The 16,018-nt window shown below is 44.5% G+C and overlaps 1 long non-coding RNA gene across 1 annotated transcript in view; it reads right to left on the bottom strand.

Moving 5' to 3' along the window:
• Positions 1 to 1,738: 1,738 nt before the first annotated feature.
• Positions 1,739 to 16,018, bottom strand: part of LOC144330691 (uncharacterized) — a 95,143-nt gene continuing 80,863 nt past the window's right edge. Inside the window, exons 2-3 of the long non-coding RNA XR_013397068.1 lie at positions 8,507 to 8,676; positions 1,739 to 3,331 (exon numbers count right to left, since the gene is read on the bottom strand). This is a non-coding gene — a long non-coding RNA (uncharacterized LOC144330691). The remainder of the gene's footprint in view (positions 3,332 to 8,506; positions 8,677 to 16,018) is intronic.

Here is a 16,018-nt window from a genome sequence, read left to right as displayed (position 1 = left end):
AGACCAGCCTGACCAACATGGTGAAACCCTGTCTCTACTAAAAAAATACAAAAAAATTAGCTGGGTGTCGTGGCATGCACCTGTAATTCCAGTTACCTGGGAGGCTGAAGCAGTAGAATAGCTTGAACCTGGGAGGCAGAGGTTGCAGTGAGCTGAGATCATGCCACTGGGTTACAGAGCGAGACTCTGTTAAAAAAAAAAAGAAAAGAAAAGAAAGAAAAAGAAAAAAAAAGCTCTGTGACTTTGGGGAAATCTCTTTACCTCTCTGGGTCTTGATTTTTCTATTTGTAATAATGAGAGGGTTGGAGGAGCAAAGCGATTCTTGAACTTTAGCTTGCATTGGAATTACCTAGGATGCTCATGAAAACACCAAGTGTTGGGCCCCCTCCCTGGAATTTCTGACTAAGTGTATCTGGGGTGGGGCTCCATGCATTTCCAATAAGTTCCTAGGTGATGCTGATGCTGCTGGTCTGGGGACTACATTCTGAGAACCACAGGACTAGAGGAACCCTCCGGGCTTTATTAGATCTGAAATCCTGTAACAATGGGCAGATATCAAGACTAAATATAACTGTTACTGCGGTTCTCGACCAAGGCGATTTTGCCCTGCAGGGACCATTTGGCAATATCTGGAGACATTTTTGATTGTCACGCCTGGGGGGAGGTACTACTGGTATCTAAGTAAATACAGGCCAGGGATGCTGCTGAACATCCTACCATGCACAGGACAGCCCCCTGTGATGAAGAATTAAATGATCTGGTTTAAAACATCAATAGTGCCCAGGTTAAGAAACGCTGCTTTAAATGATCCAATTCATCTAGGTTTGAGTTTGCAAGAGATTGGTAGATGTTGGAATACACCGGGTGGAAAGATAGATGCTGACTTTTCATTGCTCTGAAGGGAAAGATCTATATAAACGACGCAAGATTCTTTGAGCTAGATGCCTCTTTCCAGAGTTTTTGCTCTTTGCTCCAGGACCTCACTCAAGCCTGGACAGGGTGATTATGGTTCTTGAGAAGTTTGCAGATTTCAGATCCCAGGGAAGCTTCCTGACAAAACATAAGGGTTGGCTCCCAGCAGGGCGCATTCCCAAAGCAACATCCGTCCAGGACGGGGAAGGCCTGGCTGTGTTAGAACCAGTTAGGACTGGGTGTTGATTGCATTGTGTTTCCTTTCCCGCTTGCTTCCAATCCATGGGCTAGAAAACGAGGGCAGCCCTTGTGGATTCTGATTAGAAGCTTCACATATCAAGTCCCTAAATTTGCAGAACATTGTAAACCAGAAAGATGTGTGTGTGTGTGTGTGTGTGTGTGTGTGTGTGTGTGTGTGTGTGTGTGTGTTTGTGAGAGACAGAGAGAAATTTTGGATTTTGTGCGTGCGTGCATGTGTGTATGGTGAGAACCACGTATTCAAACCATTCCCTATTTCTGCACCTCATCCTGCCAATTACAATCTGCTTGGTGGTGTGAAACTGACAGCCGGCAGCAGTGATGGAGACAGGAGGAACGGTGAACAAGGGCTTTGTGCATTCTCAGCTTTAGAGAGAATGTTCAGTGGGGCGGACAGGCATGTAACTGGCAGGTTTAGGAATCAGTAAAAACCAAGAACTGGAAGTCCTAATTTATCGTCTGTTTCAATACAAGGCTAGACACAGGCTATTTAATATAATGCATTGTTTACAAGTGGAGGAGAGTGGAAGTTATTGATGCATTACAAATGCAGGCAAATGCATCTCATAAGCCGAGGGGTAGGTAATAACAATTGCAGAAGACTAAATTTGACTTTAATCCCCTGAAGAATGGCATGCATACAGCTTAAAATGATAAAAGCTAGAGGGGGTGGGGAGAGCGGGAAAGAAAGGAGGGAGAAAAGGAGGCAGAGTGAGACAGAGAGGCTGAGAGACAGACAGAGAGAAGAAGAGAAATGCGAGCTGATTTTCTCCTGGGATTATCTATTTCTTGATTAGGAAATAGAGTGGAAATTGAGAGAAAAGATTTTTGAAGACCTTGTTTTGATAAACAGCATCATGCTTGGCAGGGTGTTTTCGGTAGCAGGTCTGGTGTCTGCGTGGTCAAGCAGCTTGGAGCGATTTACAGACCTGCCAATCCCTTAGATAATCCCAAAGGCAGAAATAGAAAACAAGTCCTCATTTGATTAGTGCACGTAGCCTGGTCTGTGTCCTTCTCCTGGGGTCTTTAGAGCAATGGCTACAGTGACCGGCTGTACACAAGCTTGCCTTGTCTTTGGGGTTAAAATTCCCCGACTGTTGACACAGTGCACGATGCTTTGGGCAGAGTAGGTGTCCTGTGAATGCTGGCAGCGTGAACATGGGGTGATGCAGGCACTCACGAAGAAAGGATGTGTCTGGACTCCATATTTCAGTCTCAGCTGTGAAAGTGACTTCAGAGTAAGCAAAAGAGAGTCAGCTCCCCACCCACGCTGAAATCTCTCTGCATTATTTATTGACAAAGGTGTCCAAATGCTGGGTGGAAAACCACATGATAGGGCACCTCCTACCCCTGGTGCAGCCCACTCCTTTGCGGAACGGGACTTAAGAATGATCACCACGTATTGGGTGTGTGGACACCGCTGTGCTGAAATCGCTATGTGGCTTATCTCTCTTTATGCTTATATCCAGCTTAGGAGGTATTAATCATTATTCCCTTCTAAAAGACGTAGAAACTAAGGCACAGAGAGGTTTCACAGCCGGTAACTGGTGGAGGCAGGAAGGACTCAAACCCAGGCAGACTGACTCTGCAAGCTGTGCTCTTAATCATCAAGGTCGTTCTACCTTGAGTTGACCTGAAGTTTGCCTCTCCCACCTCCCTGCGGGATCTCATTGCAGCGGTTAGTCCCATGCGATGGGGTGCCCAGTGCTGGATTTCCATTATCAACATAAGTCACATTTGTCTGGTTTCTGGATGTGTTTGCAGGGCACCATCTGCCTTCTCTGGTGATCCAGTGGCAAACAGAGGGAGAAAGGAGATTGGCACTAGAAGATCTTCCTGTGACAGCTTTCTAACGGTGACAGCCAAGTGCACCCAGCCTGGGTCATGGAGCACAGAGAGTCCCTGGTCATAACTGCATGAAGTCACTATTTGTGGATCACTCTGAGATAAACAAATGAACTCACTCCGGAGAATAAACAGTGGTCTGGGTGACCCCATCTGTGTGCTTAGGCTGGTTGAATTCTGAGGACAGCCAGTAATCTCACCTCTCTAGGCTAACCCCAACATAGCAGGCTTTGAGCAAACATTTGTCAACTATCTGATCTGACAGCATTCCGGCTGAGAGCAATGCTGCCAGTCCATGTCCTCAGAAGGGCTGAGCCTGGAGAGAGAACACATTTTTATTTAGAAGCTTGATCTTGACCATTTGTCCATGTCTTTGGGGTAAATAGATTTCACAGCCTGGAGTCCTATTCCCTTGCAACTGGCATATATTTTTGTGCTTTGTGTCTTATATATGTTTGCCCACGAGGCGTGATGGGGCCATTGCTCCCTCCTGGTTTCCTATGGGAACTTGTGGACAGGTCACCTTCTCAATCTAGGATAGAAGTTCTCCCAGGATATTTCAAAGAGAGAAGCTAAACTAGTCCAGACAAACTATATGGCATGCCCTAAACCAAATGGATTATTTCCTTCTCTTTCTGAGTGCCATTTCTACTGAATTTCTACCATAATTTTCGCAGTCACACAAGCTTGAAAAATCAGACATCTTTGTCCTCTCTTGTCTCTCTCACATCCAATTAGTTGCCCAGTCCTAGTTACTCTGTCCCTGGAATGTCTCCCCCTAAAAAGGCATGTAGGTAGTTCAGGTCTTTTTAACATTCATTTGATCAACTGTAGCAAACTACTAACCGGTTTCCTTGCCCCCAGCTATCACCTCACTTTGGATGCTCCTGATTCTGCACACAGGCAGAGAAAGAGCTTCCTAGTGCAGTGGTTTTCAAACTGAGCCCTAGGGTTTCCCTGCCATTTGTTAAGGCCTTTTTAATAAGCGAGGGACCAGGGCTCAGGTCTGCAGGAGTCTCTTGGGGCCCTCACTGCAATTCAACCAGTGCAATTTCTAATTCAATTTCTAATTTTTTTGAGATCTGAAAAAAAGACTTAAAAAGTCATAAACAACTCTACTTTTTTTTTTTTTAATCTCTTTTAGGACTTTGATGTGAGATTCCACTTAAGGAAATATGTCGCTAAGGATTTTGAAAACTGTTGTCCAAAACACAAGACCCTACTGAAGAAGCTATGAGATAAAGTCTTTGTCTTGACTTGAAAGCGCTCCAGGCAGGGTTTGGGGAGCCATTTTTTCATGGGAAAGTTGCCTCCTTGGTTCTCAAAGACCCAGAGACTAATGGGGACTGGGAAATTTAGGTTTCTTAGAAACCAGGGGTAGGGGATAGTCAAGAGTGAGGGGAGTTGAAGGAATGATGGGTCAAGTTGGTTCATGCTCCAGTGTTTGTTATCAAATCACTGGAAAGGTAAAACTGGAAATGGTTTGAGCTGAAGCTGAAACCTAACAGGAGAACCATTGAGATACCCCCACTGCACACCGGCAAAGGACATTTCTTCCTCTGCGGTTGCTAGGGTGATGTGCATCTTTGGCAGTCTACAGAGGGAGATGATTCCCGTGAATTCTTGTCTCATTTGTATCTTACAAGCAGAACCAGAGGACAAAAACTCAGTTCAAAGTAGAACACAAGAAGTGCAGCATTTGGGGTCCAGCTTTCCTTCTGGTCTCTGAAATGGAGTGTGTGAGGTTTCTTAAAACTGGACTCAGGTATGCTCTGCCTCCAGCCTCAGCTAAAGAGTCAGCTCTTCCTTTCAAAAAGGGACAACTGATCCCTTGAGAAAGTTGTGGCCTTTGTTTAGGAGTCTTTTCTGATTTTGTCTGTCATGCACAAGATCAACACGGAGGCTGGATGAATACTTGGAGCAAATGAGTCGTTATATGTGAAAGGAAATCTAACATTTACCAAATGCATCCTTTATGCAGGGATTCAAAGCAGGTCAGTCTGATGGCAAAGTGTATGTTCTAGCCACCATAGCATGCCATTGAGATAATTTAGACACTGTGAATTGCATATGAGTGTTCAGTATTATTATTATTGTTCTCTTAGTGTTTGAGAGGGCATAAAACTATGGTTCTCAGAGAAGAATGAGGCTGTATTTTAAAAATGATTTTACTATGCCTTCTCCAAAAGAGATTTAAATTGGTTCAGAATAAAAAACATGGAGCTAATAACACTCTGAACCATTAACCCAAGAGTGAGATGACAAGAACCAAGTCATACAAGGGAGCCAGGAAGTATTTCTAAATCAGAAAATGTAGGCTAGATAGCCACTTGTCCTGACTCCCAAGAGTCCACTGTGAGTATCTTTTCCAAAGTCTGTGTTCAGCAATATAACATTAGAAGTGGCAATGGTGGGGCTATTTACACCATAGAAATCGGCAAATGTTTCAAACTGGGAGCTTTTTTCTCCAGGTGAACCGGTTGTTAGACATTTGCCAGCACACCATTTGGCTAACAAACGCTACTACAAGCTAGTATGATGTGCTTTTGGCATTTGGCTCTGCTGTCCAAGGAGTGCTGGCTCCCAACTCCCTGCATTCAAGGGGAATGTTTCATTGTGATTGCTGGTGGCAATGGTAATGGCATCACGCAGTTGGGTGAGTAGCTAAGATGAGAAGCATTGTTTCAGGGACTCTTTGCTTTCAAGGAACACTGACTCCAAAGTTAATGGAGTTAACTTAAATTAACTCCATTCAAGTTAATTTACGCAAAAAGAGAAAGCCATCAGAAGGATATGAGTGTGTCTCAAAGAACCCAAGGATACATTCCTGGGTCCTAAGAATGGCTGGAACCAGCAATTAGAAAGCCCTCAGACAGGAAGACTCTCTCCACTCTCTGTCTCCCTCTCTCTCTGACCTATGCATATTCTCATCTGCTTCTCTCTGGGTATCTGCTTCATTTTTGCTTTCTGCAGACTCCATTTCTCAGTTCTACTTCCATGTGGACCCGATATAGTCTTCCCAGTCTTGATCAGTTTCCAGCTTAAGTACTCCCAGGAGGCCAGCTAGAACTCCTGTATTTCAGTAATCTCTTCTTAAAAAAGAATCTGATTGGCCCAGCTTGGATCAGGTAGTCATCCCTGATCTAACCAGCTGTGGTTGAGGGGATAAGGTCTCTTGCAAGGACACTGAGAGAAGGCTCCCTGGGATAGCACAAGGCGAGGCAGAAAGATGAGTTGACTAAGTGTCTGCGATTAGCATGCATTCGTGTCCCTTGGTGGTAGCACCAATGCTAAAGGATGAGGATACCAAGTTCTGGAAGACACGACACACCGTATTTGTTATTCTCCTCTGAATATGCGTAATCATTTCCTTGCATGAAGAATGACTTGTATTAAATAAGCACTGAACTCTGTTCTTTTTTTTTTTTTTTTTTGGATGGAGTCTCACTCTGTTGCCCAGGCTGGAGTGCAATGGCGCGATCTCAGCTCACTGCAATCTCTGCCTCCCGAGTTTAAGCAATTCTCCTGCCTCAGCCTCCTGAATAGCTGGGATTACAGGCTTGCACCACCATGCCCGGGTAATTTTTGTATTTTTAGTAGAGACAGGGTTTCTCCATGTTGTCCAGGCTCATCTAAAACTCCTGGCCTCAAGTGATCCACCCACCTTGGCCTCCCAAAGTGCTGAGATTACAGGCTGAACTCTGTTCTTAAGCTTTAACGTTCATATTTCTGGTTATATAGTCTATATGAAAGGAAAGAGGATAATAGTGGGAAATGGGGAGAAGAAAGAGAACCACAGCAGTGAGGAACCATGGCCATGCGGAGAAAATAGCAAACAGTCCTGTGGCTTGTGGCTTGAGCGCTGTCTCTAGAGGGTCAGCATGGAATTTGGCCAAAACAGATATAAGTCAGATTTAGGTCTCAAGCATTGAGGCCTGATGCAGCATTTATTTATTTATTTAGAGACAGGGTCTCTGATGCAGACTGTAGTGCACTGCTGCAACCTCAGTTCACTGCAATCTCAGCCTCCTGGGCTCAAGCTATTCTCCCACCTCAACCTCATGAATAGCAGGGGCTATAGGCACGCACCGCCACACCCGGATAATTTTTTGTATTTTTAGTAGAGGCAGAGTTTTGCCGCATTGCCCAGGCTGGTCTTGAACTCCTGAGCTCAAGCAATCCACTTGCCTCAGCCTCCCAAAGTGCTGGGATTACAGGTGTGAGCCACTGCACCTGGCCTGATGCAACATTTACAGATGAGGAGACTCTTATTGTGATTGCGCTATTTGCCCAGTTTCCCACACTGATAAAATAGGCAATAGTTTAAGGAGAAAGAATCTGGGCCACCTTGGGTGTGCGGTCTCCTAGGACTCTGAGCAGGGCACCTTTTCCTGGGGAATGGTGGGGGAGGTGTGGTTGTGCTGAGCAGTGTAAAGATATTGATGTGTGACATACACCACTATGTTTGCAATACAGACATCACGATCATTGATGTAATTTATTGCACACTGCTTCAAATGCTGTTCATACATAATTTCTAATCCTTGCTACAATCTTGCAGCATGGATGCCTGTGTTACCATCTTCAGATAGACAGCTGGGGGTCTCCAGAGAGCCAGAGCTGCTCAGTTGGCACACAGGAGGGCCAGGAATGGGATCTCTCTCTCTCTGGCTTTAAAGCCCATCCTCCTCCTTTTTAAATTTTTTTACTTTTATTTTTATTTTTTTGCCACATGACACCCCCAGAAACAGAGTCAGACATGAGAAAAGGGATCAAATGCATAGCCATCCACAGACTTCCTGAAAAAAGAAGAGAAGGACTGTTTTAAGGACTTATTTTCTTTTTATTTTTTTGAGACGGAGTCTCGCTTTGTTGCCCAGGCTGGAGTGCAGTGGCGCGATCTGGGCTCACTGCAAGCTCCGCCTCCCAGGACTACAGGTGCCTGCTACCTCGCCCGGCTAGGTATTTTTTTTGTATATATATATATTTTTTAGTAGAGACGGGGTTTCACCGTGTTAGCCAGGATGGTCTCGATCTCCTGACCTCGTGATCCGCCCGTCTCGGCCTCCCAAAGTGCTGGGATTACAGGCTTGAGCCACCGCGCCCGGCCAGGACTTATTTTCATTAGGATTTCATTCATGACTTATTTTCATTTCAGCTTCTATGTGGTGATGAATATTTACCTTATTTGAAGCTGCTGTTGTCAAAAGTTATCTAGAACAGGTAATGTGAGTCCTTCGGAGATCTCTCTTTGAAAATGAAAATAGAAACAACACACACCGGGGCCTATAGGAGGGAGGAGGGAGGAGGGAGGAGGGAGAAGATCAGGAAAAATAACTAATGGGAACTGGCCTTAATACCTAGGTGACAAAATCATCCGCACAATGAACCTCCATGATACAAGTTTACCTATGTTACAAACCTGCACATGTATCCCTGAACTTAAAAGTTAGAAAAAAGAAAAAAATGGAAAATATATGTACATACATACTTTGTATCTTTGAGTAATTGGTTCCTAATGACAAACATTTCCTTCCTCCAATTCAGTTCAGTGGACAGGACAGCTCTAGGCAGGAGAGCTGCAGATAGGGTGAAGGCGGCACCAGGTGGAAGAGCCCTGGGAAGTGCAATGGTGAACAAAACCACTTCCGGGGTCATTGGCTGCAGGAGCAAAGCAAAGCAGAGTGTTCATTGTGATGTGTCATGGAGAATGATTTGCTGTGCATTTACCTTTTTAGCCCGTCTACTTCCCCTGTGAGTAGAACTACAAGACACACCTTTTTGGATTTTGAAGAACAGAGAAGCCTTTTAGGTGCGTTGTCCAGAAAACCAAGAAAAAGCTCTAGCAGTTTGTTGCTCTGAACTTTGAAATCTTCGCAGTTGGATGTCACCATATTCTCATGTGTGTGAGAGTCTAGGTATTCTGTATATATTGTTAAGATCACAGGAGAACCAATCTGTGTGATTTGGAAGCCATTTCAACCAGAGTCAGATATTTTAGGAAATATTAAAAATCCTCACTTGGAAATGAATTTTTTAATATCACGTTTAAAAAATTGTGGTAAATACATATAACATAAAATCCACCATTTTAATCATTTCTAAGCGTACAGGTCAGTGGCACTAAGTACATTCATTTGGTTGTGCAACCATCACCCCCCAACATCTCCAGAACTTTTTTCATCTACCCAAACTGAAACTTGGTATTTCTTTTTCTTTTTTCTTTTTTTTTTTTTTTTGAGATGGAGTCTCGCTCTTTTGCCCAGGCTGGAGTGCAGTGGCGCATCAGCTCACTGCAAGCTCCGCCTCCCGGGTTCACACCATTCTCCTGCCTCGGCCTCCAGAGTAGCTGGGACTACAGGCGGCCACCACTGCGCCCAGCTAATTTTTTGTATTTTTAGTACAAATGGGGTTTCACTGTGTTAGCCAGGATAGTCTCGATCTCCTGACCTTGTGATCTGCTCACCTCAGCCTCCCAAAGTGCTGGAATTACAGGTGTGAGCCACTGCGCCTGGCCGAAACTTGGTATTTCTTAAAATAACTTGTTTTCTTTCCTTCCCTACAACCCTTGACAACCCCCATTCTTTTTTTTTTTTTTTTTTTTTTTTTTGTGAGACGGAGTGTTGCTCTGTCACCCAGGCTGAAGTTTAGTTGCATGGTCTTGGTTCACTGCAATCTCTGCCTCCCAGACTCAAGAGATTCTCCTGCCTCAGCCTCCTGAGTAGTGGGGATTACAGGTGCTCGCCACCACAGCTGACTAACTTTTGTAATTTCTTATTGGAGATGGGGTTTCACTGTGTTGGCCAGGCTGGTATGGAACTCCTGACCTCAGGTGATCCACCCACCTTGGCCTCCCGAAGTACTGGAGTTACAGGTGTGAGCCACCGTGCCCGGCCCTTGGCAACTACCATTCTACTTTCTTTCTTTTTTAAATTTTTTTTTGAGATGGGGTCTCGCTCTGGCCCCCAGGCTGGAGTGCAGTGGCAGGATGTCAGCTCATTGCAATCTCTGCCTCCCAGGTTCAAGCAATCCTCCCACCTCAGCCTCAGTAACTGGGACCACAGGGACGTGCCACCATGCCTGGCTAATTTTTGTGTGTTTTTGTAAAGATGGGGTTTTACCATTTTGCCCAGGCTGGTCTTGAACTCCTGAGTTCAAGTCATCTGTCCACCTCAGCCTCCCAAAGTGCTGGGATTACAGGCGTTGAGCCACTGTGCCTGGCCTACTCGCTCTATGTATAAATCTGACTAAGTATCTCATGTGGTATTTGTCCTTTTGTGACTGGCTTATTTCACTCAATGTCCTTAAGGTTTCCCCATGATATAGCATGGCTCAGAATTTCCTTCCTTTTTAAGGTTGAATAATGTTCCATAGTATGTATCTGCCACATTCTGTTTATCCATTCATGCAAAAATTGTCCAACGATATGAACATTTAGGTTGTTTCCACCTGGAAATACATTTCAATTTTATTTAATTTTATTTAATTTTATTTTTGAGACAGAGTCTTGGTCTGTTGCCCAGGCTGGAGTGCAGTGGCGTGATCTTGGCTCACTGCAACCTCCACCTCCCAGGTTCAAGTGATTCTCCTGCCTCAGTCTCCTAAGCAGCTGGGATTACAGGCATGCACCACCACACGCAGCTAATTTTTGTATTTTTAATAGAGACGGGGTTTCACCATGTTGGTCAGGCTGGTCTTGAACTCCTGACCTCACGATCTGCCTGCCTCGGCCTCCCAAAGTGCTGAGATTACAGGCGTGAGCCACTACACCCAGCCTCAAAATGTTTTAGCTGACAACAAATACTTATTACTGATTCATAGAGACAACTGTTTTAAGTTTGCATATAGGACTGTCAAATATAGTTTGATAGCAATGCTGTTTCATAGATCGAGGGTCCAAACACCCCATATAGGATTGTCATCAGGTTCCTCATATCTAGATATCATATCTAGATCTAAAGCAAGTTGGGGTAAAACATTCTATTGGAATAGATTCTGTCATTTAAATATACTTGATTGCTAATTACAGATTGTTCCTACAGTAACCAACCCTCTGCCAATTCCTAGAAAGTAAAAGGTGTGTTATGGCAAAAACAGGATTGATGATCTAGGATCACGTATCCTTGAAGCTTACATGGTTTTAATTGAGTCTTTGACAAAATTACACTGCTATACCAGAGTCAGGCTGCAAGAATAACTGACTGTGGTCAGGGGCACATTTGCCAAGTGTGTTCTAACATAACAGAGAGTGTTTTCGCTGTGTTGGGAAAGAGAAACAATTTCCATTTGGATTTGCAAATTGCTATTCCTGTCTAAAGGAGCAAACTGATAACGTTCCCAATCTCCTTTTAGGAATTTTGGGGAACACAGAGCTCACAGGCAGAGGTACTCAGAGAGAGACACAAAGCCACAATCATGTAGAAGAAAAAGCCAACCCTGAAATGGTAAATTATTGACAGCTGGGCATTCGGCGGAGCGCACTGAAAGGAAAGTAGGCACTCTGCTGTAACCACAACAGATGCAGCCTGTTTCTAAAATCCAAGGCCAGGAGGCAGGTATTTTCTGCAATTAATAATAATGACATTGATATCAGGAAGTAACCATTCTGGCACAGACTGGAAGGGAACAAGAACAGCCTGGGACACAGAGATCGCAGAGGCTGGATAATGTGAGAAGAAAATGAGTCCCTACGGGATGAGACAAAGGCAACTCCTTGTCACATCTGACTAAGGGGTTTCACCAGTTCCTTAATGCCGGGAGACTGGAAGTTAATATCAGAAGCAGCCTGTTCATACTTCTTATTGTTGTTTGTAGGATTATGTTCACGCTAACTGCATAATGAAGCATGTGTAACTGTCATTCTATGGCGCACAGTCATTGATTGGCAACCAATGTTTCTGTTGTCTTCATACTGCCCTGAGTTAGGGAGCCTCTTCAGGGGTTCCCGGAGACTGATCTGTGAAGCAGCTGGAACCTTCTGACTTCTGCAGGCCCCATTCTGGTTCCTGAACATTGTCCTAAGGGAAGACATTCCTAGCATGAAGTACTCCTGTCTGCGTGTGCTACGTGTGACTCAGCTCTTGTTTTCAGAGTTGATAGTAGATCCAGTTTACCGCCTTGATATATTTATAGGTTCTATTATCCTTTTTGGTTTTTCCAGTGCTTTCTTGATGCTCTCACAGATCTCAGGAGATGTAACACAGGAGTAGGGAGACATACACAGTACCAAGAACTGAGTTCCTCCAGTGGCTTTTCTCTGAATAGAAAGAGAAGGGAAAGAAAACAAGAAGAGAGAAGGCATAGAAACATGTTTTTTTGGCCAGGTGCAGTGGCTCACACCTGTAATCCGAGTACTTTAGGAGGCTGAGGCGGGTGGATCATGAGGTCAGGAGTTCAAGAGCAGCCTGGCCAAGATGGTGAAACCCCATCTCTACTAAAAATACAAAATTAGCCAGGTGTGGTGGTGGGCGTCTGTAATCCCAGCTATTTGGGAGGCTGAGGCAGGAGAATTGCTTGAACCCAGGAGGCAGAGGTTGCAGTGAGCCGAGATTGCACCACTGCACTCCAGCCTGGGCTACAGAGTGAGATTCTGTCTCACAAACAAACAAACAAACAAACAGAAAAAAAGAAACTTTTCTTTTTTCCTAGGGAGCTAGGCTAGTCATGATTAGACTAGTGATGGGAGCTGAAGACACACCATTCGCACTGCCTGGACACAGCAGCCTGGGCACAGGGCCAGAGGGCACCCATCTGGCTGCAGGCCCACAGGTGCCCCGTGAGGTACATCCCTTCAAGCTTAGTAAAGCATGTATTCTTTTGAATTGTCTAGATCCTCCCTCCAATGTTTACAGACCCTGGTACAGAGAAATTGCTTTGCTAAGAGGACATCGGTTACTTTTCTCTGCAAATTCTTTTTTTGGGGGAATGGGAAGGAAGGGCTTAGGAAAGATGGGTAAGGTTAGGCTTATGTTCTGCAGTGACTGCTAACTGCCTTTTAGTTTTAGTTGATGGCTCTGTGGCCTGGCTCTGTGGCCTGGCTTCTGAGACACGGAATCACTCTAGTTCCTCAAGTTCAGAGTCACCACTGGTTTTTTGGATCGCTTCAGATGGGCCCTTTCTCTTAGCCTCTGTTTTGACATTGGTAAACTAGAAAATTCCAGGCCACTTCTTTGTGTGTTCTTCATGAGGATATAGGACAACCATTAAGGCTGTGTTATTGAAAATAAAACACTTACTTTGGGTAAGAGAGTCTAGATTTGATTTTCTGTCATGATTTCATAGATTCAAAAGGCAACTTGGAACATTTTTGCTTTGGTCCCCTCTATTCTGTACGACACAACTCCCATCCAGAGTCAAGTCTCCCCAACCCACCCCGTGACACTTGGCTCTTTCCATCAGCCTTTGTTGAAGTATCTTGTCAAGTCTAAATCTTAGACCTTTAGGTTCTTGTGCACCCCATTCAAAAATGATTCTATGTAGATGTGACTGTAATTAAACCTGCTTTTCCTTTACAATGTTGTGAGATTGACATCTGAGCAGTGTAAGTCCTTATTTTTCCCTTGACAGATTATTTTCTTTATTCAGATAAAGCCTGTGTTCTATTTTGAATGCTGGGAGAATGGAGATTTTCTTCTTTCCTTTGGAGTTTGAAGCAATTAGAGCCACAAATGAATTTTTCACATTAAGAGGGATGTTTTGTCTTCCGATCTGCACCTGCTCAACCCCATTTCCAGTTATTTGGAGGTTGTTGCACTAAAGAAGAGGAAATACTTATGCTGGGATGGAGGGAATCACTAATGGCTAATCAATAACTGTGGAGTTTTTCAAAACTCTAAAGAGACTCGGCACAGTGTTCGGATAAACAGTGGGATCATTGAGTGGTGGTTTCCCTGGTGTGGGGTTCCTGGAAAGATCCAGAATTGATCATCAAACATCTCCACTTACATGTCTTTTAGTCATTTAAAATTCAATAACAAATTTATTATTCTCCCTCACCTCTCTGCCTGCCCCCAAACTTACTTCTTCTGTATCTCCTCCAGGCTTTGTTAAGGTTGTTTAACATCCACAGTCTCAGAGCCAGAGAGTCCTAGTCTCTCCTTCCTCACCCTCTAGCATGGACACAGGTTGGCTTCTTACCCAATATCCATTCCTTCCCTCTCCTATTGCTCACAGTGCCCAGATTTCAATTTATGGAATTACTCCTCTCCCACCTGCCTCCCTGGGTATTTGCTACACAGTTGCAGCAGAATTTACCCCTAGTCCACTTGGTGGACCCTGATTAGTCCAAGGCTTTTGAACAAATCCTTTAATGGTTTCATCTCTCTTGCCATGGAAATTGTCTTAGAGGTTGGCCCACATCATTCATTGTGTGGCCCTCCCCTGGCCCTGAGATTGGTTCTGACTGGTCCAAACAGAGTAAATGCATGGCTTTTGTGTGATGGTTGGAGAAAGGAAAACCTCTTTTTTTGCTTTGAAGAAGGTGATGCACAAATATGAGGTTGGGACAAGCTCAGCCCTTTGACTACCATGAAGAAACCCAGTAGGAGGACACAGCCCATCACTGAGGGAGGCAGAGCCCAGTGCATCACAGAGAAAAAGAGTCAGGGCCCAAGGTCCCTCTCAGTGAAGCACATCTGAAGCCCACTTTACTGCTGCACTCTTCCCATCACATGAGCAAACCAGTTTTCTTTATTGCTTATGCCAGTTTGTGTTGAGTGTTCTGGTAATCAAAAGTATCCTTGGCTAATATATACCCTCGGTCATTTATAACAACCTCCCGATTTTGCTTCTTTCATAAATCTCAAGTTCAACCTGTCTCTACTATCCTTAGTGTCACTGGATAGTCACTATCTTATTTATTGGGACCCAACTTAATTTTAAATAACAGCTTTACCATTGAGAAACTTTCTAAGAATGCAGAAGCCCAGTAATTCAGAGATTAGAAAGCTGACTGAGGACCCCCCAAATGATCATGTATGGGAGTGTTTTATATCCCACGGGCAGGTCTTCTGTAAATAAGGCCCTTCCAGAGCTCATTCTATGCTGGCTTCCCAGCATCATCCTCCCTGCCCCTTGCTTCATGCCACATGCTGCAGTCACACTGTGTTTTTTGCAGTTTCTCAAGTCCCAAATTCTTTTAAGACTTGTTATTTTTTTTTATTCCGTTGTATATTCTTATTGTCGTGTTTGGAAAGAAGTCCCTCCCTCTTCCACTGAAAAGAGTGCCAGTCATCCTGCAGCCCCTGTGGAACCTGGGAAGCTTCAGTCTGCCAAACTGGGACAGATGATACAATTGGTAGGGCTGAGTAGGACCAGGGATGAGACTAAGCTGACTCTAAGCCTAACCCAAGCTGTTGAGTCAATGCACAGATTGATAGACAGGTGTAGACAGGGCTTGGGAGCTATCAGAAATCTAGACAGGCCAGGGGTCAGAGCCAGAGGGTCTAGCAGAATGATATGGTTTGGCTGTGTTCCCACCCAAATCTCATCTTGAACTGTAGCTCCTACAATTCCCACATGTTGTGGGATGGACCAAGTGGGAGGTAATTGAATCATAGGAGTGGGTCTTTCCCATGCTGTTCTCATGATAGTGAATAAGTCTCACGAGATCTGATGGTTTTATAAAGGGGAGCTTCCCTGCACAAGATCTCTTCTCTTGTCTGCCGCCATGTAAGTAGTGCCTTTCACCTTCCACCATGATTGTGAGGCCTCCCCAGCCACATGGAACTGTGAGTCCATTAAACCTCTCTCTTTTGTAAATTGTCTTTATTAGCAGTGTGAAAACAGACTAATACACAGAGTCAACAGAAGTCATTCAACAGAGGCCTAGTTAATGGTGCTGCTGTACAGGAGATGCAAAACAGAGCCTGAATCCCAAAATTCCATGCTACAGGTGGGCAGCCCTGGGCCCAGCATGGTTAATTCTAAACAGGAGGCCAGGAGACAGGAAGAGAATCCTCTTCTTGATTGAGGGAGTGATAGGAAGATGCTGAAATGCATTTCA

Source organism: Macaca mulatta, chromosome 8 (genome assembly GCF_049350105.2).
Source record: "Macaca mulatta isolate MMU2019108-1 chromosome 8, T2T-MMU8v2.0, whole genome shotgun sequence".
NCBI classification, from domain to species: Eukaryota; Metazoa; Chordata; class Mammalia; order Primates; family Cercopithecidae; genus Macaca; species Macaca mulatta.
The sequence above is the reverse complement of the archived record's forward strand: the minus strand, read 5'-3'. Positions and strand labels throughout refer to the sequence as shown.